At 37.2% G+C, this 25,424-nt stretch overlaps 1 non-coding gene across 1 annotated transcript; it reads left to right on the forward strand.

Annotated features, from left to right (window-relative positions):
* The first annotated feature begins 7,619 nt into the window (after positions 1 to 7,619).
* On the forward strand, positions 7,620 to 7,722 carry LOC116467634 (U6 spliceosomal RNA). Its single transcript, XR_004247851.1, has one exon. It is a non-coding gene; the product is annotated as a U6 spliceosomal RNA (small nuclear RNA).
* The last annotated feature ends 17,702 nt before the right edge of the window (positions 7,723 to 25,424 follow it).

Genomic DNA, 25,424 nt, shown 5'->3' on the forward strand with positions numbered 1-25,424 from the left:
AATGAATAAGTGAATGATGTGTATTTCTATTATATTGCCAGTACTGAACTCAAAGTCTGGCTCGTGGTAGCACATTCTGCATTTTTTTTTTTTTTTTTTTTTTTTTTTTTTTTTGAGTGAATAGATAACTGAATAGATGGATGAATAGATGCTTGAATGTGTGAAAATATGGAAGGACTGAATGAACAAATGAATAAATGAATCATTTTTAGTCAAGTCAGAAGAGTTTCCGTCTTCCAAGAAGAATATCTCTTCTGCCCAGAGTGGGTCACTTGATCGGCCCATTAGTTCTCTATTTGGTTTCCTGCCATGGATATATTTTGAAGAACATTTTTATTAGCTTTGGAGTCACTTGCAAGGTGCTCTTGAATTCTCTTTTGGCTTGCCTGCATTCTTGTTCACACCTGACCTGCCATAGTTTGCGGATCTCCCTGGTTTCCTTACTTGGGCCACATTTCCAAGTGTCCCTTTGATCTCTGGCACATACTTTTGCTAGGCTTCCAATAAGGTGTTTTTAAACAGTCTCCAGATTTCCTGTGGCTTATTGACTTTTTAAATTATTCCTTTCATTTGTTTTTCCTAACCAGTGCCTACACTTGTTCTTAGGTTCCTTTTATAAAATTGAGTAACCACATGATATATAAATGTTCTCTCCCATCCCAGAATGGTCACAGTGTTGTGATCACTCAGAGATACTTTTTCTTCCAGATACTGCCCACCACTCAAAGCCAAGTCTAAAATATTTTTCTTCCTTAATAATTCTAAAAGACATTTTTCTAAGAGGAGATCATTTATCTTATCCAATAATATATTTGTAATCTATATGTGAACCCTGAATAAATTAGTGTCCAAGAAAGTACAGAGCATGCTGCGTATCTGTGCTGTAGAATGAGTGTGTGTGTGTGTGTGTGTGTGTGTGTGTGTGTGTGTGTGTGTACATACTGCATAAAGTAAAGGCACTTTTAAAACAATCTCATTTCTAAGTTGGAAAGTCTCTAATCATGGTAACTCCTTTACAGAAACCAAAATCTATTCAAATAGGAGTCAGAAAACGTTTTTGGTTCCCATCTACACAGATCAAATGCTAGTTTGTTTCTTTGTTGTCCCATTTTCTCCTACCAAAGCCTATTTGAAGAAAGGAGTTCAGCAACCTAAGAGAAATAGAAATCATTTAACGTAACAAAAAATTCGCTTTCACTTTTTTTAACCAAACATTTCATCAGTCAGGATTTTTCCTACCAAAGATGTTTATTTTTAGCCATTTGCTTTATTTGGCTAAAAGGTAGGTTCTTTGCTACATTTAATCGTCATGTGTATGCTACTCAAACCAGAGATCACAGAGTTTTCATCTGCAAATTTTTACCAGACTAAAGTGAACCAAAGAATATGTTAGAAATTTGAGCCTATAGTGCATATATACTTCTCGCAAATATTTTAGCAGACTGCCTGTTTCTCAAAAATTTCATATGATAAAACACATCATCAGTGTTTACTGAGATTCTAGGTTGTGGTGCAAATGTAATAGATTTTGTCTTAAATAGTGAAAACTGGAAATACACCTTTTTCCACTTCAAACTTTTGAATTCGTCAAGTTATAAGGAAGAAGCTTTAAAGATTTGGTGATATGTTTTCCACCCATGATATTGACATATGCACATAATTACCTTTTTTTTTTTGATACAATTTCATTATTTGTCATGCTGGCTGTGGTGTACCAATAAAGCCAAAATATCATATTAGAATTCATGACAGTTTTCACATTGTATTATCAATATGTGGAAATAATTGTCTGCTCTGAGATTAAATTACATTATTGTGTATCTTTTTCATGCCTAATAAATAATGATGGATGGCTTTTATTTTCATCACCACCTGCAACCATTTAGTCACCCCTTGATTGTTGAAGATAAAATAATAAAAGGCAAGTGTTATGTTGCAAGCAGAAGAATGTAGTCAAAACAGTTGTATGTTCCTTGTTTCCATTTGCATTATTTGAGTCCCTAAAGAGCAATGCATGGTGGTCTATAAAAGATAGCAACGTGGGAGAAACATGGCAAACAGTTCACGTAAATGAGGGGAGAAAGTGGGAAAATATTTTTTTCTAGTAGAACAATAATTATTTCTTGGTGCACGATTCTTAATCTGAAAATGAGTTTTTTGTTCTGCTGTGCAAATCAGTTACGTGCAATTAGAATGCAAAGCAGAGGCACATCTTACTGTTTAGCCTTTTTAAATAGAAATGAAAACAGCCCGGAAATTGTAGCAAAGTTGAAAATGCATGCTAGGTAATTTTGAAATCCAAAGACATAAAACCATGCATAATAAAAAGGCCACTCTAAACTCATTACATTTTTTGAAATTGGCAATTGGAAGGCTTAATTTTAAAATTAGAACTTGCATGTTTGGAAACTTATTAACTGTATTTTGAATGGTCAAGTCCATTGCCAATGTTAAAGTGTGTTTTGTTTATCCTCCTGTATACAATTCCACTGCCTTATAATTTGGTTTTATCTATGTCAGACCTGCTCAGATGCTTTTTTTTAATGGTTCAACATTATGCTTAAGCAAAATTGATTCACCTTTTCTGGTGAAACTTTTGAATTAAAATTATAATCAGCAAATGCTGTGAGTCTTAAGGGGAACAGAATTGCCTCGGAGGTTTATGATACTATTACATTTCATCTTGGAAGAATGTCAAGCTTTTTTACAAAATAAATATATGGTGTTTATAATGGAAACTAGTCATTTGATCATTTCAGTTACAACAGTGAGGTAAGAAAGCAAACTGTAGACAAAATCTTTTTTGATATTTGGTTATGAGTCACAGGTTGACTTTACAGAACAGTTTCAGATGTTTGGCTCTATTATCTTTAAATCAAGAGATGACAATCTCAGGCATAGCAGAGACTCAGACGAAAATCCAAAGGTAATCCTATCAAATGTCAAGTTACTGCAGAGAAATGGCTTGAAAAATAGGCCAGCGGTCCATTATTTGATGAACCCCAAGTGAATGCATATGCTTGCGAGTCTGTCTTTCGCTGGGTGTTCTATTAATGTTCTTCCCAATTGTTTTAGAGCATTCATTTAAAAACAGAGGGGCCTTTCCCTTGTTTATGGCTGTTTTGCTACCTGACTACCCATCTCCCTCTGTAATTAAATGCCATGAATAAAATAATAATAAACATAATTTTATTTGTACCATTACTCACTGCAGAAATTACATCTTTACATTTCCTATGAGAATCAAAGAGCAGTCATGCCTGCTTCCTTCACATTTGAGAGAGCTGTGTAGAAGTCGCAGGCTTTTCTAGATTCTCTGAGCCTGGGGGGGAGTTTTGTGGGTTAGCAACCTTTGAGACAAATTAATTTGCAGTGTGTACATATATACCTATCTTCCCTTGATGATCAAGATTTCACCTGGCCCATGTAAACACCTTGGAAGACTAATTCTATAAAACAGACTTGCATAAAAATCACCCACAACTTGAAACTGGGACATCTATCTGTGGGCATAACGCCATACACTCTAAAGAAAGTAAGCTTTAGCACATGCTGCAAAACTCTTCTAATTAGAAGCCCCTGCTAGTCTTTTGTCCCTCAGTGCTCAGTGGAAGTTCTAAGAATCCAAAGCTTTACCCAAATGTACCTTGCCCCAAGCATCCTGATCTCACTCCCTGGTAACAGGAAGTTCCAGAATGACATCCTCATGGAATTGTTTTATTTTTCTCTTGCATTATCTCTCGTCTGTTGTGATTTTCTTCAGCCAAAGTCTCCCTGACATGACCTACCAAAAAAAAAACACGTTGAATAACTGCACCATAAATACACAAAATGGAAACGCTGAACTAGCTCCATTACAATAAATCATTCTTAGTACTGTAACCTTTTTTGTTTTAATTTCACACTTTCTATCATCCTAGTGGTTTGCTAGTTCTAATGTTTCTGGAGTCTGTGCTACATATATGAAGACATTCAGGAGTTTTTAACAAACACCAAAATTATTAACTTTCTTGCCGTACGTATTTGCAAGAAGGGGATGGATGAAAAAATAACTTATATCCAAGCATGCAGCTGAAATATTGGAACTTAAAAACTCCCCTGCCATTAACAGTTAATAGTTCAGTGCTCTGGGGTAACAGCAGTTGCTCTGCCCTTCTCGGAAAAACGTTAGGGAAAAATACTTCGGACTAATAAAATTAATGTTAGAATGACAGCAAATTTCAACATCTGTGAAGATTTTGGGAAACTTTCAACACTTACAAATAATACATGCAATTTTATAATTTTTAGGCAATGTAGCTATTTATAAAGGCAATTTTTAACATCAAAGGAAAAATTGCTTTATCTAAAATGTAAACTCAATATTCAAAGCATTACCACAAGATAAGTAGTTTTGGATAAAGATTCTTAAAACTACTAACTGAGCAGTAAATATTTGTTCAATTGGACATTCTAAATGTTGAAATGTGTTAGTCATTTTGGTTGAACTAATACAGTACAATGAGATTGCTTTCACTTTTCCAGCAGCCTTCTTAAGTCATGTTAGTGTTTAAAAACTAGTCCTGGGCTCCAGAAAACACTGTGTTAGGGAAGGAAAAACAGACTCTTTGGCTAGAGTTATGGAAGGAGGGTGGAACCTTATGAGTTACATGACTACATAAGATGTAGGCAATTTTATTTTGGCAACAAATTCAGGCTTTTGCATTGGGTTTTTTTTTAGACTGTTAATTCAAATACACATGCACGAATCTCCTACGAAAGGAAAGTTTCTTACTCATCTGCAGAGCATAGATAACGATTAATTTTTCCATTTCATCTTTCAGGCTACAGTACTATGAGTTTAGGAACTCTGCAAGCTGCAAAGTGATCTGCCCCAGGGTAAGTGACTAGGATCACGAGGTAATTACTCAAAAAATGGACTCAGATCGTATCCCAAATCTACATGAAGAGAGGTATATGCTTGATAAATAGTAAAGATGATGTCAAAAGATCAGCTTTCTCCCGTTGGTGGAATGTTCAGCACTCTCAGTTGTCTTCACAGTATTATATATAAAGCACGTAGAACATAGAACCTTATGTGATGATCATTTCTCAGGTGAAATAGTGCACTGGACTACCCAACTATTTCATTGGCTAGATGTTTATTTGGAAACCCAAAACAAAAACGCAGAATGACTGGTGACATTTATGATACTTGCCACTGGGCCAGTGGACCTTCCTTCACGATGAAATAGGATCTCAGTCTCTAATCTGCATGTCCAGATCAAAGACAATTTGATGTAACTCCATTATAGCATATTTTAAACTTTTCTTGAAGTTCAGGAATATATCTTTCAGAATCCGTCAGTACTTCAGAAGCGTGGCTCGCCAAACCAATCAATCTAGTACAAAGTTTGTTTTTAGAATTCAAGTTCCTTGTTACTGCTTTGCAAGCAGATGTCTTCAAAGATATAATATGGTGAAGAGATTATGTGATTTTTGGGTGTAGCAATTCTGCCAGTTATAATTAAAAGGGCCAACATCCAAGTTTTGTTTTCTTTATAAACACTGCAGAGTGTGTCAGTGGCCAATCTAAAATTACCCACAGAGGAGTGTGTGCTCTCTTCTTTAGCACAAGATAATGAAGATGGTGTGTGAACGCACTATGGTTATAATAAGCTGATGGACTTGCGGTCCTACGCACAAACTTGTCCAAATGTAATTATAAGAGTTTTGAGAGAATTGTTGCTTCCTAAACTGACTAGTCAAGTGACTCAAAAGTTAATATCATCAAATTAACAGTCTGACTTTGAAGATCTACAATTGTACCTTAGAAAATAAATACTTGCAATCAGTCATTCTTTCTTAAAGGGAAAAAGATGTCTTTGAGAAGTGTCTCAATGCAGGGTAGTCTATTCAGCATTCTCCCTATGTATTGCTTCTGGAGAGGTGAATTGAGTCTAAAAATAAAAAGTAACAAAGGGCTGAGCGTCCAGCTCTTTCCCTCGTGTGTGGAGGAGAGAAGGCCAGTCTGAACCTGCACTGGTGTTGATGTGGTTGAGAGGGTGCATTTGTCAGGCTCTGCAGCCTGGATCACAAGGGCGAGAAATACAATTGGGGCCCAGAGAAGGAAAAGGAATATCTCAAGGTGATTACTGAATCATAAGCCTCCATAGCAGCAGTTCTCATATACATAGAGAAAGAAAACAAGTCTATATAAAAGATTCAAGATACCAACACCTCATTCTCTTGGGAACTGGAAAACAATCTGAGACAGGGGGACATGGGTGTCAGAAATCTCGGTAGATCAGGGAGGGAAGCCAAGCAGGTCTTTCTCCTCTGTGTTTTGGGCACAGTCCTTCATAAATTTTGTGGACAAACTGTGGTGTCTCCTTATCTTCCAAGTAATGAGTGTCAAAGCCTCCCAGTGTCTTTTGTGGGGAGTCCTCTTACTTGGTTGCTGTGGATGAGTGATTTGTAGGTTTCCACAGGGGACTGGATGCTAGAGCAACTGATGACAAAAATCTCACTCAAACCAGGCTCATAGTTCACTGCAATCTCATTTGCTTTGGATGTCCACACCGCCCTAAGACCAATGTCTCCTGTCTCAAACTTGCCATATTGAACTACTGATGTATAATGGTTAAAAAAAAAAGACACAAAGGTGAAAGTAACTAGTTTACCACAACACCAATCATCCAATCCCAAAAACTTTTCCTTTGCTAAACTGTTTTTATATTTCCTTTTTTTTCCTGAGCTATCTCTCTCTCGCTGTCTTTTTTTTTTTTTTTTTTTTGAGATGGTGTCTCACTTTGTCACCCAGGCTGGAGTGCAGTGGCACAATCTCAGCTCAGTGAAACCTCTGTCTTCCGGGCTCAGGTGATTCTCCCACCTAAGCCTCCCAAGTAGCTGGGACTACAGGTACATGCCACCAGGCTTGGCCAATTTTTTTGTATTTTTTTGTAGAGACAAGGTTTCACCATGTTACTTAGGCTGTTCTCAAACTCATGGACTCAAGTGATCCACCCATCTTGTCCTTCCAAAGTACTGATATTACAGGCATGAGCACCACACCCAGCCAGGTACATGTATCTTGACAGGTGATTCTCATATTACCACATACTCCCTTCATATAAATATAGGTACATGTTCATGTCCACTCCATTCCCCAAAATGTAGCCAGAGCAGTGTTTTTCAAAGGGCAAAGGGCAAATGTCATTCTTTAGTGTCTAAGTGAAGAGTAAAATACTTCCTCTAACCTGTACTCTTATCTAGGCTCACCTGACCCATTTCCCTTCACTCTGCCTGCTCTACCCACTCTGACCCTCTTTCATTTTGTCTCCTGCCATCTGACTTTCATGTGGTAACCACATATCTGCCCCTCTCAGCATGGAATCCTTCCTCATGGATGCCTCCCTAATTAAGTCAAATATTTCTATTTTTATGTCTGATAGGATCATGATTCTATATGTCATAGAAAGGAGCATGGTTATAATTTTACATTTATATATGTATCCATTGGTCAACATCTACTTCCTGGACTATAAGCTCTGTGGACTATAACTACGCCTATTTGCCTCTTTATGGTATCCCCCGAACTTATCCAATGCTTGGAAAATAACACTCAAAAATATTTCAGAGTGCTCAGTTCACAGCACATATACTAAAATTGGAACAGTACGGAGATTAGCATGGCCTCTGCATGAGGATGCCACGCAAATTTGTGGAACATTCTATATTTTTCTGCCACATGTTCTCAAATGTAGGAGCTAAAAAAAAAATTGACCTTATGGAAATAGAGAGTAGAATGATCACTACCAGAGAGGCCAGGGAGGGTACTGAGGAGGTGGTGGGGGTAAAGATTGGTTAGTCAGTGGATCTACACTGGAGTTAGATAGAAGTAATAACATCTAATATTCAGTAACATAATAGAGCAAGTACAATTAAAAATAATTTATTGTATATTTTAAACTAACTATAGAAGTAGAATTGGAATGTTCCTAACACAAAGAAATGATAAATGAGGTGATGGATATTCTAATTACCCTAATTTGATCATTACCCACTCTCTGCTTGTATCAAATTATTGCATATACCCCATAAATATGTATTACTATGTACTCATGAAAATTAAAATTTAAAATATTAAAATTTAAAAAAATTTCTGAGATGAGGGAATAAATGTCCAGATACATTTCAATTAAGTTGTCATATGTTACAAAGGCCACATTTCTATATTATATACCATGTAATATCGGGTGGAACTCCTAAGGAATATAGTTGGGGACTTCTCTAACTATTACACTACCATTATTAATCAGGTTAAATAACCCTAGTTGTTGAAACACACAGTCCCAGCATTTCAGCAGATTAACATAACAGAGGGTGATGTTTCACCCTTGGCACAGTCAAATTTGGGTTGAGAGTGTGGGGTCACTCTGCTCCACAGAGTCAAACATGGACCCAGGCTCCTTACTTCTACTGTTCAGACCTCCCTTAAGTCTCAGAATCCTCCCTAGATTCTTGAGATCTATCATCCAACAAGCAAAGAAAGAGAAAAGTGAGGCCTGGAAGTGGCTATATCACTCTGTCCACATTCTATTGGCCAAAACATCATTGTATGATCCCATCTGGTTGCAAGGTAGGTTGGGAAATGTAGCCTTCCTAGTGCTACCCATCATTTTGGTTTAGCTCCAATTAGGTAAGATGACTAAAATTTGCCAGCAGTTACTAGATACTCCAAAAACTATATTATCAGCAAGGAAGGGAGAACAGTACTCAAAACCAAACTCTCAAGTAAGGCAAGTGCCAACATTAAATGGACTGATATAGTGGTATTGTGTCTGTCTAGGAATGTGCTACATGGTTTGGTAAATACAGTTTTCCTACTGCAGAGAATCTCAAAACAAGTACATTTTAAAAATGAACTTTGAAGAATCAGCTGGAGGGTATACAGATTTTCATATTCACTTTAGGATTTTTCATTTTCATATTGTACTAGTTAATGTGCCAAAATGAAAATAGCTTTCCACAAAATGGAAGTTACACTATAAAGTTGGATTTGGTATTATCTGCTGCTGAATTGCAATGGAATCTCAAAAGGAGTGATGTAACTATGGAAGCAGGATCTTCTCCTTGAATGTTTCGCTAAGATTCTGTCAAACAGATCAGGAAAACGGAATATATGCAAGATTGACTTTTCAATCAACAAGCACAAAAAGACCCTGGTAGATAAATCAGTTGAAAGAGAACATACACAATGACTGACTGGCAGAATTGTAAGACACAATTTGAGGCTTGACATTGAAGATATTCTTGAAGAATAATTTATCTGAGAAAAGATCAACTTGCTCTATAGAACTGCCAAATTTAGAGTTATTCTACTTAATGCGTCAACATCAACCTTAATATTTGGGAAGGTTTTTCTCTTTTAATTTAAGTTGTTCCTTCGAGAAAATATGTAGCATGGACCTATTTTTGCTCTTTGATGTACAAAGCAGACATTAAATTGGATTTCAGATTCAGTGACAGAGGCGGACTAAGATTAAACACCAAGGTCGTCTATGAAATCGATTGAATCATTTGTTTAATCATGGCATACCTCGCCATAGAGAGAAGTGCTTACCAACTTTATGCTTTTATCTTTACTAGTCAGCAATTTATTGAATACCTTTTATTATCATTGCTTTCTTCTATTTTCAGGGGAGGAAAGGGCAGTAGGTAGCATTGTTCTTGGTCACTAGTATCATCTGTCTCTCTCATTCTCTTTTTACCTCACTTCTTAGATGACAGAAGGTGACATCTCAACTAACTCCCATATTTCATTGACTCTAAGATACTGTAAATTGTAAGGCACCCTTTTTTTTTTGCTTACCACTAAGGAAGAAAAACATGGCTGCTTAAACTACAACGTAATGCTTTCTTATCACCTAGAATTTTTATTCTATACTTACCAAAATAACAGTTTTAAACTTTGTCACATATTTGTATCATATTTCACGCTTGTGAAAACACACAAAAAAAGTAAAATAAATTGGTTAAAATATTCCTAAAATTTCTGCATATTTATAGTTCAACCCATCCAAATTCATTTTTTACTACAGTTGTTGATATTTGTGTTTTTCAATATATTCTTAAGTTCTGCACTATTTGAATATTAGCATCCTTAAATTATTATCTCCAAGACTTTCTTCCAAACTGCTGACCCTCACTGCTGCAGTGAGCTTTCCTGAGCAAGCACAGGTGATAACTCTGTCACAACCACTGCCTGGTCAGCAGCAATGTTAAGATGCTTTAAAAAAAAAAAAAAAAAAAAAAGTACATCAAGAATTTGTTAAATACAATCTATGGTTTAAGATGCATCTGAAAATATAACCCAACAGCTTATCTCTGTTCTCTAATTGGTCTGGTGTTTTCTGAATATAAAATATAACTACCATTACATGTCTTTAGCCTTTTATGTTAATATAGGTGTTTACTTGTAAAGGACACTCCTTCTTTCTTGGTATAAACTCTTTGAATTATGATTTCAACAAATGTTTTATTCACCATCTTAATTGTAACTCACGAATTATTTTTGTGGAAACAACAAACTTCCCATGAAATTCATGTAGGTAACATATATTAAAATCTTTATGTTTCTATTTTTACTCAAACTTTGCAAGTTCAAATGTTAACTTCATCTAGCCAAAGACAATGGCAGTTCAACATAGGCATTCCTCAGGTAATGTGTTATTGCATTCCTGAAGAACTGTGATTAAATCAAACATTCATAAATAGAATCATGTTTTCCTACCGTCTTAGATTTTTATATCAGAGCTGGCTTTTTTCAGCTTCTGCTAGATCTTAAACATTCTATCCTTTCTCAAAACTGGCCTTTACCTTGATCTCCTTTCCTCCTGCCCATATCTCTCTTTAAGATAAAGTTATGCAAACTTGAGCTTAATTTACTTGAGAGTGCTCAATGTTTGAAATAAGCTCCCCACAAATACTTTTGTGATGTCTTAAAATTAATGTGTCTTGTGATTAATAAACCCAATGATTTAGATTTGTTTTATTTTACAAGCTGGCTTACACTGGGGACATTTTGGTTTCCATTTATGGGGTAACACCCCTAAACATGTTCTGCTGAACATCGTAACCCATCCTAACAACTTTGCCATAAAAGCAAAGAGTTTTTTTATCAACTCCATTATTTTTTTATTTGTGTTTTAATTGTTTTTTCCTATGTGTTTGTTTTAAAATGCATTTTCCGTGGTAGTAGCTATGCAAGCCTTAGAAATGCAACTAGACAGATGTACTGACCACGGTTACCAAGGGAGCAGTTTCCTTGGCAATGGCCAACAGTCATCAAAGCAGTTCACGTTCTCTTTCCTTCTCTTGTGACTTGCTCTCACATGTTGCAAAACTTGGGTAGTGGAAACAGCTCTTTGTAAATCATGAGCCTCTATCCACTCAAAACACCCCCAATTTTCATGAAGCCCGCAATTGAGAGGGGTAGTAAATTGTTTGTGATGTTCTTTGAGAAGTTTTAAAAGGGCCCCAAGCCACAGTTCACCGTGAAGGATTTCTGATCTCTCTCTCAATTTTGAGCCAGAATTTATCCCAGTCATTTGAAGACGATCCAAAAATGTACCAGCCAATGCCCAAAGGTCAAAGCTGCAAGAGATCCAATAACAAGGGAGAGTTCTTTTATAGAGTAAATATTTTCTAGTGGTTTGAGAGAGAGGGATAAAGACTCAGGTATTTTTCAACCGTGACTTGCAGTCAAACTACTGTCTGTATTTCTACAAATCATGAATAAGAATACTAATACTTATTTGTAGAGTACCTCTTGATCCTCTTAGTAAAGTCTATGATTAAGATTGATTTTTTTCATCTTAAGAAAGGTTAGAAAAAAAATTTAGTTATATCCCCAAACCATGAAAAATCTAAAGTGACATGCAAAAACTACAATGAACTATTCTTTTCCCAAATAGAGTATACAATATAGTTGGCATGTGAGGATTTGCTGAAAGTGAGGCCTACATGTTAAATGTCTTATGTGGCCGGGTGCAGTGGTTCATGCCTGTAATACCAACACTTTGCGAGGCCAAGATGGGAGATCACCTGAAGTCAGAAGTTTGAGACCAGCCTGGCCAACATGGTGAAACCCCATCTTTACTAAAAGTATGAAAATTAGCCGGGAGTGTGATGGGCGCCTGTAATTCCGGCTACTCGGGAGGCTGAGGCAGGAGAATTGCTGGAACCTGGAAGGCAGAGGTTGCAGTGAGCCAAGGTCACACCACTGCACTCCATCCTGGGTGGCAGAGAGAGACTCCGTCTCTAAACGAATGAATGAATGAAAGTGAATGTCTTATGTGCACTATGTCATTTTGTCCTCACAATAAATCTGGCTGGCTACTTCTACTATTCCCATTTTACACACAAAAAAACGAGACTTTGGGAAAGATAATTGTCTGTCAAATTTCTACAACTAGGAATTAGTGTAAGGATTTGAACTCCAGGCCAGCTGACTACAGATTTCATATCCAACCCCACTACCCAAAAGTTCTCCTTCTTTATGTGTGCAGACTTTCTTCTGTGTCAAATTAACACACATTGATCGCTGTCCTTTTTTCCTATTCTCCCTCCTGCATATATTAGTATGATTGCACCATGTATAAAATCCAAGAATTTGATATATCAGCTTTGAGTTTTAAAAACATAGAAAAAGAATTTGTAATAAATTTCCACAAGTTTTCATCTAACCACAAATTTTGGAAACCAGAAAATACCAGTGGAGATATTCATGTCCCCAAAGGTATTAAGAAATATTGTTGCAATACAAAAAGTTGACCAGTCATGGTAAACTTAATCAGATGGTTCATCTACAGCATTCATTTTCTTGCAGCAGAATTTCAGCAGAATTTTTTGAAAGATTTTCAGGTTGAGGCTCCACGTATAAATATGTGGGAGGGGAACAGAAAAGAGTAACAAAAATTACTAATATTAGGAATCAAATCTGAATAAACAAAGGCAGATAAAGCAATATGTATCACACTACACTTTAGGTATTCTTTGTAGACCAAAGTGGGTCAATAACATACTCCCTTTAACAAGGATTTGAGGACCACCTATACCCCATTCAACCTGAGCAGTTTTGATCTCCTTTATGTATTAAAATTGTAATTGAAGAAGGAGTGCTTGGGCTAAAACAGTTTGAGAATAATTGTTTTAGAGAAGCAAAAACAAACGAGCAATTTTTATATCTCAAAAAATATGTAATATGGTAGATGCTATTCCGTTTCTTCTAGGGGCAAGAAAAGAGAAAACAGTGATAAATAACAATGGAAGGAAAGACAGAAGGAAATGCTCCTCGTTTCTGAGAGCATTGACATCTTATAGAAATTTACTTAAGTGGGTCAAAGTAACAGATCTTCCCTAGAAACATTATGAGAAGTATCAAAACCTTCAGAATAATTTTATATTCCCATTTTTCATCTATATCTTACTCCAAGCAGACCATTATTTAATACAACCTAGTTTCTACATGGGAATGTTTCTACTTTCCCCATAAACTAAGAACTGTGTTCAAGTTAGAAAGAATTGAATCACGTTTTCAAAATGACTCCAATCAATTCAAGTTTGTCAATTTATCGCATATATGGTTTAAAATATTTGTAGGTGAAACAAATATATCACATGTTAAAAAAATAAATATGAAACTGTTCTCTAAACCTGCCTTTCAGATAAAGTTTAAAAGCCTTTCTTAATTTGGCAAATGGGCACGAAATATTAAGTATTTGCAGTCTTTTTCTTTTTAAAAATAGACACTTCCTAACTATGGCCCATTACAACTCCATCTTTAACAGCCACATTGTGGTTTGGGGATTGTTGTTTTTTAAGCAACAGAACATGATTGATGTAATCTGGCATGATTCATTACGATGTCAAGCATCAGCAGAACATTTTGGAAAAAATATTCATCAAAATCTATTACTGTAGAAATTGCCACTTGCAAATTCTCTTTCTGGTTAATTTCCTGCGTGGTGAAACAATACCTTGACGTCAGAGCACATGTTTTTAGGAAGTGTGGTTATTAAAATAGGTGTTCCTCAAGTCCCAGCATTACCTTCAGGCTTATCATTAAGCATCCAAGGAATATCAAGCAAAATCTCAAAGAAGTTTCTTCCACTATCTACTAACTTTGACTGAAAGGAATATAGTGTTGTGACTTGTGCTCCTGCCTGGTCCCGCTTTTTATCTAGCAGGGATGAAGGTTGGTATGTTCAGGTTGGCTGCAGCTTAATTAGACGATGATAAAGAGAAGCAGAGCTAGATTCCCAATTGTCCCACTGCCTGTTGCTTACGTGAATGTAGAAATACTTGCTACATAAAGCTCAGGGTCATAAGGCAAGAAACTAACACCTCTTTTTTATTATTATTATTTTCTCTCCAGCAGACAGACATTCACAGACAGGCTTCATTGTCCATGTTGCAACTGACAGTGACTCTGATAGAGGCCAGCCACAGCCTTGTTTACAAACACTCTGAAGCCAGATCAGTCTGACGGTCATGAGATACGGAAGGTGCCATTCCTCACCTGGCTTGCGTCTCAGTGTCGATAGGAGCTAGATAGAAGAAGGACTATAAGTCAAGAAATATTCTGAGCAAATATATATCACAACAATATTATTAAATTAAACAATTCTCTAGTTTCAATATTATGGGATTTTTTTGCATATTAAACCTTTAAAAAAAAAGAAATCCATCTCTCCAAAGCTAATATTCACTATATCTGCTTAAGCAGACTCAGTAATTACGATATGAAGCCTCAGCCAGTTCTCAAATGTCTTTTCAACTGGTTTTTAAAATATTTGGTGTGCAACTAACTCCTTAGATTGTAATCCTTTCAATCAGGAATTCTTTCTTCCTTTATACTTGGCATAGAATGAATTATTGAAATGTCACAATTGTTAAAAGATTTGAGCAAAGGTACTGGTTTACAGACATATGTTAAAACTTATAGGAATTTTTTTTTTGAAGAAAGGTTCTGTGCAGTAGCTTCACAATTTATTTTCAAAAATTACTTTAGCACAAAAATTCTCCTCTGCCTCAATTTTATCTGGGCTACTAAAATACACGTCACATTTGCCATGACTCTGTCTTTTTAGCTGCCCCCAACCTTTTTATATTCTATGTTGTGTGTGTGGCATACAACAAAATTATTCATGCAAAAAATGTTTGAGCATGTACTGGGTACCAGTCACTGCACTAAGCCCTGGGACACACAGTAAACAAAACAAAAGTACCCCCCCACACACACCTTTTATAATGCTTCTATCGGGAAGATAGGAAGTAACCAAATGTATAAGTAAATATGCAATGTGTCATATTTGATGAATGCTAGGGAGAAAAAAAAGTGAGGTGAAGGTATAGGGTGAGGTGGGGACACTCTAATTCATTTGTTTGTTTATTATAAATATACTTACTAAACACAACGAGCTTATGTGTTAGGCACTGTGCCAGGCTAGAATGAAGTAGAGGGAAAGATATACCCAAGCCCTGGCTTATTATACCTGATCACAAGAGAAGAAACTTCATTTTTAACCATTGTATTAAGCATTCCAAACCCTGATGAGGTTGTACTATCCTGAAGCAGCACAACCATTACTTTTAAGTGTTTCCTTTCCTATCCATGTTTCCTTTCCTATTCCTTAATGATACAATGAAGCTCATGCCTGAGTTCTCCAGAAAGCCCTGCAGGCTTCCTCTTCACTCAGAATTCTCCAGTGTGGCTTAAGCTCTTCTGATACCCCAGTCTCCGTCCAGATGCCATTCCCAGTCTCCAACCCAAGTCTCTTGGCAGGCAGCCCTTTAGGGTGGAGAGCTGGCAATACAGTACAAGCCTAGTCCACTTAATCCTCACAAAACTCATATGTTCTTGTTGCAATGAGTAATGCAATATAGGCTGGTTCACTGTTGCCCTCTCTTCACCTAGTTGTCTCTTCTCAGTTCTTTTTCTTGTGTTTGAAAGGGCACAAAGACTGATCATCAAGGGTGTTGTACATCAAGTGCCCAACTAGGGAGCAGAATTTCAGTCTTCCTTCCTGCAGATACCCACTGTCTCTATAAGCAGATGTCTTGAATCCCTACACTTGGTTAGAGGAATGGACTGTTCTATTCTCATTCTCCACAAGGAGGAACGGAGAAAAGCCACAGCTTTTTTCTCAGCATCTTTCATCTTTCAGACTCCTTACATTTCATGTAGTCAAGTATGAAATAAAAAATTACAAGATATGAGAAGCAAGAAAATGTGATACATAATCAATAGAAAACATAGCCAATAAAAACAGACCATAGATGACCCAATTATTGAACTTAGCACAGGCTTTAAATAATTATATAAATTATAAATACATTTAATGTTTTATAGGAAAAGATAGATATAATGGAGATATTTCAGGCAAGATATGAAAACTTTCCAAAGAACCAAATGGAAATTCTACCACCAAAATATACAATATCTGTTATTTTTTTTAATTCACAAGAGAGGCTTGGTTGCAGATTGGACACCAAAGAATAAAGAATTAATACAGGCAGTTCAATGAAAGGTATTCAAACTGAAACGCAGAAGAAGGAGAGGATAAAAGACTTAAATACATAGAGCATCAGTGAACTGTGAGATAATCTGAAAAGATCTAATTGTACAATTGAGACCTGTAAGGAAAATAGAGAATGGAGCAGAAAAACATGTGAAGAAATGATGTTGAATTTTTTTCCAAATGTAGTTAAAAAAAAACAAACAGAAAAGAAAAAAGTTTGACCCATACATCCAAGAAGCTCAACAAACCTCAGCTAGTATAAATACAAAATAAATACTTGGGATAAAATAGCAAAATATTAGGTGAATATTAGGCTAGACTCAAGTTTGCCAGGTTTCTTTTTTGGAGCACTTTCTAGAGTCTTTAATATCTGCATTACAAAATTCCTACAAGGGAATATATAATGGACATATTTCACGATTTTCTTCATTAACCTTTTAAGAGAGACTTTCTAGGGCTGCTATTCTCAGGCACATGTTTTGAGAATTTCTGGGATAGTGGTAGAGAGAGATACATAAATAGGCTAAAAACTGGGAATTTCATTATAGTAATATGGAGAACATGTTTTATAAATACAACTAGTAGAAAAAGTAGATTTACCTGAGATTAGAACAAATATGCAGGTGAGTCAAAGGGTAAGAGTATTCTAGGTGAATTAAAAGGCTTCCGTAAAAGTAAAATACCAAAATGATATGTACGTATGCTAACCCTGGTACCTGGTAATCTGACCTTATTTGGTATTAGGGTCTTTGCAAATGTAATCAAGTTAAGATCAAGTCATGTGGATTAAGGAGGACACTAAATCCAATGACTGGTGTCCTTGTAAGGAGAGAGATCGGCACATGGAAACACACAGAGAAACACTATGTTAAAGATGGAAGCAGAGATTGGAGTGATGCAGCTACAAACCAAAAAACACCAAGGATTGCTGGCAACCACCAGAACCTAGGAGGAGGCAAGGAAGTGTTCGTCCCCGGAGCCTTCAGAGGGATCATGGCCTTGTACAGAGGTCCCCAGCCCCAGGGCCACAGACTGCTACCAGTCCACAGCCTGTTAGGAACCTAGCCACACGCCCAGCAGGAGGTGAGCTGCAGATGAGTGAGCATTACCACCTGAGCTCCACCTCCCATCAGATCAGCACCTGCATTAAATTCTCACAGGAATGCGAACACTATTGCGAACTGCACATGCGAGGGATGTAGGTTGCCCACTCCTTAGGATAATCCAATGCCTGATGACCTGAGATGGAACAGTTTCATTCTGAAAGCACTCCCCACATCCACCAGCCCCGAGTCTGTGGAAAAATTGTCTTCCATAAAACCCATTGCTGGTGCCAAAACGGTTGGGAACCAACCACTGCCCTTGCAGACATCTTGATTTTTGGACTGCTAGTCTCCAGAAGTGAGAGAATGAATTGCTCATTTAAGCCACTTTGTAACAGCAGCCATAGGAATCAAATACATATACATATCAGTTCAAACCATAAAACATTGCTCTTTTTCTCCATCTGCATGAATGTCAAGCCATTTCATATAATTCAGCTTATTACTTTTTAGATGATAAAGTAAGTTACAGAAAGGTACATTCACATACCCAAGGTCACACGCCTAGAAAGTAGTAAAGCCAGGATTTTAATTCAAAATTTGGATCCAGACCTATGCTTTTGATTACACAACAAATGGTGCAGAATCCAATGTATAAGTGAGTAATTAGTTTAGCTCAGGTTTGCTGTTTCTTGTAATAAGATCATTTAGTAGCAGGGACTTATTTTCACCTAGACCAAATGAAACAGATGTTGCTGGACATCTGAGAAAAGATGGGAAGATGATGTGATAGACTTGACCTCCATGTCTATGGCATTACAACAATTTGGGGTCTTGTTCCGGTTTTATTCTCTGCATACAGAACCTTGGGCCAAGCCCCTTTTCTAAGTACATTTGAAGCTGAAACTATACATTCCTCCAGGTACAACATGGGCCATAAATTCCTGTTTCTTTCTGCAGATCCTTTGGTGTGGCCTTGTGTCAGGGAAAAATTACATATCATGTAATATATACACATAGAAGCAGCAAACTCTGAAACAAATATTTAGGCTTAAAAAAAAAAAAAACCACTTAGTGCATTCCTATACAGCCCCAATTTACCTTCTTTATCTCCCAAGACAACCAATTCCAGTTTAAAGATTATAGAAACCAGACAAGTGAAACTGATTTGCAGGTTTCTTCAGCAAACCGCTATGTGTTCTCTTGAATATTTGAGCTCAGGCATGGACCGTAAAATCGACATTTATTAGGCAAGTGATTTCATACAAAAACTCTTCTTTTAGTGACCCCATTCTGCTGATCTTCTAGAATTCCTGACAGTAGTTAGAAAGGTTCTGAAACTTTCTTGAGATGGGGAACATTTGACTCCCCTGAAAAATGCACATAACATATGTAACACAAATGTTGTTTGTGATTTCAGGGCTTGGTTAATCCTGGATCTCCAAATGAAGAATCCACCTTAAGGATTCTTCTATTGAGCTTCAGGATCCAAATGGATAAAATAACATGACTATGGAATATATAAAGTAAGGTTTTATTACTGAGGATTTTTTCACTTGCAAGTGAAAAAACCCAGGCTTAGGTGGGAAGGAGAACAAAAGGGTGGTGAAGGCAAATGAAGGAGAGAATGGTTTGCATAAATCCTGATGTAGCTCTGACTTCGGGCGTGAAGTCACAGATCACAGATGATTTGACCAAGATCCTCTGCTTCCTCTGGATTAGCTCTTTGCTTAAAAGATGAAGTCAAGGCCGGGTGCGGTGGCTCATGTCTGTAATCCCAGCACTTTGGGAGGCTGAGGCGGGCAGATCACTTGAGGTCAGGAGTTTAAGAACAGCCTGGCCAACATTGTGAAACCCTGTCTCTACTAAAAACACAAAAATTAGCTGGACATGCTGGCAAGTGCCTGTAATCCTAGCTACTAGGGAGGCTCAGGCAGGAGAATCGCTTGAACCTGGGAGGTGGAGGGTGCAGTGAGCAGAGATCACGCCATTGCCCTCCAGCCTGGGTGACAGAGTGACACTCAGTCTCAAAAAAAAAAAAAAAAAAAAAATGTCAAAAATGTCTGCCAGCAATCCCTGGAGCTTTTTCCCTGGTTACCCATTCAGCAGAAAAGAAAACATCTCTTCCTTCAACTAGTGAATAAATATTCTTGGCTTAGGAATTGGAGCATCTAATGGTTAAGATGCCCATCTTTAAACCAATCACTGTAGCCAAGAAGTGTGGGTTCAACTTGGCCTTCTCACTCCTGAGCTGGGAGAGGAGTCAGCTTCCTCCAGAGGAAATGGGCAAGAAGAACAACCCAAATAGGAAATCAGACAAAGAATAATAGACCCTGAGAGGCCAAAAACAGCAAATATCTACCACAGGATAGAAATTAAAGTTTCCATTTAAAATGTATACATGAGATGTGGTTGAAAAAATTACTCATTGCTTCCTGGATCTGGATAGCCATAATCAAGTCATGTCCCTTGAGTCCTAACAGTGTGTACCTTAATGGGCCAATGTTAATTGGTCACCAGTGAGGAGCCTGTGGCCTTCCCTTGCACCAGCATTTTAAAAAGGTCCCACTGAAGTCATTTATATATTTTAGAGTAGTTAATATGCCCCACTGGGCCTGCAGCAAAAGATGCATTTTGAAATATCTAATGAGTAAATGGGGCATTTAGTAAGACACAGTCTAATTACTTTGAGTCTTTGTAAAATATTAATTTAAGGCAACTGCAGCATTAAGGAATAAGTTTGCCAAGTGGTGCTCAGTGATTTAGCTCCACAACTGCCATTAATATCAATAGAAGTCTTGCAGCTTGCTTGCTGCCCATTGCTTTGGAAGTGTACCCCTAAGGTATAGAAATCAGCTACTGTAAATTTTGTTTTCAGTTAAAGTTCCAGGAGTTAGTATGGCATTTCGTTTTTCTATATAGGTATATCACCTGCATTGATAGGGCCATGGTCTTGGGGGCTGATGTCCACGAACTCAGATTTGCATTCCATGTTGTGACATCACTGGTGTTGAATTTCTGGAGTGAATGATATTTCAGATTCTAAAAGAACACCTGTAAGAGTAAAGCCAGTTATCGCACAGGAGAACATGATTTGCCTTGGGATTAAAATACTTTTATAAGACACTATGTATTGTGTATACACCAGTCAGATTTATTAATGCATTTTCCTAAAGATGCCAGATGTCGATTTTAATATGCATTGAAATGAACCGTGAATAATTCTGAATTGAAACTTACCAAAGAGTACCGCTGAACAACCCTGAAGTTATCTGGCATAGGGCTGTCTTGTATAGGACAACTCCTCAGTAGTGGACTTGGCTGGTTTGGCACCCATGAAAGGGAATGAACTGGGAGTTTTCTGTGCTATTCTAAAATGCCCGACTCTATTTAGAGGAGCTAGTTAGACATATTCCCGTGGCTTACTTGCCTGACGTCACCTTATTTGCCTCATTAATGACTTCTCCAAATGTGGTGAGGAAGATATTCTGGGAAATAAGTAGCCATCCTTTACTCCCCACAATTGCATAATCACAATTCTCAGTGTTGAACAAGAGGAGTGGTTTCAACGTCGTGATGTGCAATGAGAAGTATTGGGATGGGGAGGGCTGCGGAAATGTAATGATGGACAGCGCTTTCATGGCTCCAGGGGAGAATTACTGATGTGAAGATGGCTGTGGAATAAAAAGCTTAGTTAATTGGATGGGCCCTAAACCTTGCAAGATGCAAAGTGGCTATCCTGCTGGTGTTTGTGGTTAAAAGTTTAAGAAACAGTGGCCATTGGTTCTTTAGCATGGAAACAACATGTATCATGTAAGAGAACATGCAGCATAGGCATAGTTTTTAAAACCATTCAGGAAGGTTCAGTGTAATTCACAGATTTATTTATGGCCATGCCACACACCTTTGTGTTCAACTTCATCGAATTCCTTCTCCTAGAAAGTCCCCTGTATCTTTCGTTTCTGGATCCCTTTGCAAGTTGCAAGAGCTAATTTAATTTGGGGGTGGGCAGGCTAAATCCCCACGCTCCCTTTCAACTCCAGCAAATATTTCATTGTTTGTAATGCCTCTTAATATGCTAAACAATATTTATGTTGCACTATACAACATTTTATAACTTTCTTCTAATTGCCTTAGCAGTCTTTAAAACCAGAGCTTAGCACTTCGATAATAAGCGTATTAATTTGTCTAACGTTTAAGTTCTTACAAAGGAAGAGACAAGCATTAATTTTGTTTAGTTAAAACAAGCTTTGCTTTTGAACAGCAGGTGGTAATTGAAACAAAACAAGGACTCATTAGAGGAGCGTCTGGTGGCTCATGATACAAACAGAGCACACTAGAAAACCCAAACACAAGAGCCCTGAAATAAAGTGGTCATCATCTAATTAACAGAACATGTTTTAATTACCGAGTAAACCATGCAGCGCCGTGTGTCAATTTAACTGATGTGCTAAGTGCCAGTTTACAATATCAGAAACAGACAAATAATTGGAATCTAATTACATGCAGGTCTATTGCACACCAGCGCCTCCAGCCCATCTTAATAAACAAGTTTTTACATCAAACCATGAATAGCAAATACAGCCGTGCTGTTAATTGCTACATTGTGATATTGGGACTTTGCCAGCTCTGACTATTAAAATAAGCTCTTGTGTGGATTGCAGTTTCTCTGCTACGCTTTAATTAGAATCAAATGAGAGGCAGAGATCGGGCTGTATTACTGCAATTCAATATATGTAAATAAGATAACTGGCTAATCTTTTTATTTTATTTCTGAGCCTCCATGCAATAGGCGGTTTAGTTATGGTAATAGGTTATCACTTTGCAAATGAAGTAGACTTGCGCTGTGAGATGAATCAAGAAACATGTAATCTTTGCTAGAGAGTCTAAATATTCCCCAATCATTGCACGTGGGATCCAGAGAACTTTCTTGCCCAAGATATATGGTGCTATATTTTTAATGCCCATATTGGCCTAGTTTTTCAGTGATAGCTTTTGATGTTGTATTTCACTTGTCTAAATAAACGCATGATCCATAACATGCTATTTACAATGCTCAGACAGATATTTCAAGATAAACTCTTTTAATGGAGAATCATTTGTTTGAGCACTTGAAAGGTTGCAGGGAAGGTCTACATAAATACTGTATAATGCAAATTTTAAATTAAGACCAAGGCACAGATAACGCTCATATTTCATACTGTATATAAATGTGCTGCTTGTCAGAGAACTAATCAGGGATTCAGAAATACCGAGTATGAAAATGAAATCTATGGTAGAGACGCTGATGGGCCATTTTTCTGTATTTTCCAAATAGGGAAGTAGATGGTATAGCTATTGTTGAAAAATTACCAAGTAATGATCTCCTGGGAAGATCTCCTTATGTTTCATTAGAATTGTAATTAGAAGTGGCCGTGACCTTGGGAAACCTGCTTCAGGAGCAAGCTCTCCTCTCTTTTGTTTAAGAAAAACCTCTAAGTTTCCTCTACTCATGGGCCCGAGGCAATGTTAACTGAACTCCATAGAAAGAACATAATCAAGCATTTAAAATGTACTTTTCTGTTGCAATAAATGGAAATCAGCAAATACAGGATGGGTTATCATCGACTCAATTTTGGTTGTATTTTGTCATTATAAATTAAAACCATCTGGAGGATCTATTTTCCTCTGGATGGGTATTTTTGCCATTTCCTAGGTCAAACCAGTCCTTAGAACTACCTTCTAATGAAGATTGGGATGTTTATTGAATACCTGGAAACTCCTGGAACTTTGAAGACAACGCTGAACCATTTTCAACTTCTACCTTCAAGTATGAAAGCCAAGCCACTCATTGGCTTGAACTAAAGTCAGCCTAAAACAATACTCTGCAAACTTGGCGCAGGTCCTTGCCTATTTAAATTTCCATCACACCATTGTCGGAGTCTCATGCCTTTCACATGGTTAGCCTGGTGGATGCGTTCCAACTCCCAGAAGGGAGCAAGTGCACCACAAAAACACTGGAAGGGCCCACATGTTTCCAGCACCTCATCGGATGCTTCAGTGCAGGGGTAAAAACATTCCTGGTACTCATGTTGTTGGAGAAATCACAAAGGATTTCAGGCTGGTACCTCATCCATCTCAGTTAAAAAATGAAATGGAGCCTCCTGGTTAATTGTCAAAAAAAAAAAACCACACACACACACACACACACAGAACTCTACATATCCCCTGGTTTTTCCCCATCTTCCTTGCCTCCCGCAAAGCCATGCCATCCTCAGTAACAATATAATGAAAATGTTTAAAATGCAAAGTAAGTGTGTTGAAAAAAATGCACAGGGGCTGGAAAAGGAATGTAATAAGGTTAAATTTTACAAGCATAATTCCATATGTTGAAAGCATCTTGTAGTTATGTCAAATACAGATGAAGCTATAAATTACCCCAGAATCAAAAGTGTCAAGTTTCAGGCTAATGCTGAATATATATATATATATATATATACCCACAGCTTCAGAATTCTTATTAAAATATGAAAACATGCTAAACATAGAAAAGCTAACAACTGTACCAAAAGTAAGACAAAGTGTTACTAATGTCTGCCAACTGGTATTACTCACCAGGGCAATCAATCACACATGAGCAAACCTCTGTGGCAGGCAACCAGGAAAGCTGAAACCCACCTCTCCTTCATGGTTGTCTTATTTGTGGTTACTTTTGCAAGGATTCCACACTATTCCATTTGCTTGTTCTTAACCCTGAGAAGGCATGGTTAGTAAGAGGAAAACGTTTATTCAATTATAATGTCTTTATTTCTGCTTAAAACACATACAAAACTGTCAGCAATAGACAAATTAGTACTTTGGGCTGAAGCATGTGCTCCGTTTATTCTATATTTGAATTCTAATAAATTATATCTACATTATTACAAAAATTATAACTGACATGCTGTCAGAGCTATACATGTATATGCCTAGAAATATACATAATGCTTTGAAAGCTGTCACATTTAGTCCTGTTGTAAACATCACCCTCATTTGCTAAACAGTGTTGTTATGTCTTTGGTCCACCGTAATTTTTCCCTTACTTCTAAGCTTACGATTCTGAATATATGTTAACTCTGAAGAAAAATAATGTCTCCTTTAAGGGTTGTAGTGCCCTATCACAAGATTCAGCCTAGCATATGGAAACAGTTTCTTTCAAAAGCATCCTAGGCCAAGTAATAAGATGGGGCTATTTGGTGAAGTAGCCCCCTTTCCAATCTACATGACAACAATGTGTTGACAATGTTTTGGACACCTTGGAAGGGATTTTCTTCAATATCTGGTGAAGTTGCATCTATTTTTGTTAATGTGGGCTCTTCACTAGAAGTTAACATAACCATCACAAAGGTAAAAATGTGACTTCTGCTGAATGGTGATGAAGACTGAGTATTTGTGTTTCTCCAAAATTTATATGTTTTAGATGCTACATACTGAATATTTGTGTTTCTCCAAAATGTATGTGTCAAAATCATAACCCCTAAGTGATAGTATTAGGAGGTGGGGCCTTTGGAAGGTGATTAGCTCATAAAGGTACATCCCTCATAAATGAGATTAGTGCTCTTATAAAAGAGACAACAGAGAGATGCCTTGCCCCTTCTGCCATGCGAGGGTGCAATGAAAAGACAGTGATCTGTAAGCCAGGTAGTGGGCCCTCACCAGACACCAAATCTGCTGGGGCCTTGGTCTTGGACTTCCCAGCCTCCAGAACTGTGAGAAATAAATATTTCTTGTTTATAAGCCACCTGGTTTATAGTATTTTGTTATAGCAGCTGGAGTAGACTGAGACAGAGCGAAAAAA

Source organism: Hylobates moloch, unplaced genomic scaffold, assembly GCF_009828535.3.
Source record: "Hylobates moloch isolate HMO894 unplaced genomic scaffold, HMol_V3 SCAFFOLD_4, whole genome shotgun sequence".
Lineage (NCBI taxonomy): Eukaryota > Metazoa > Chordata > Mammalia > Primates > Hylobatidae > Hylobates > Hylobates moloch.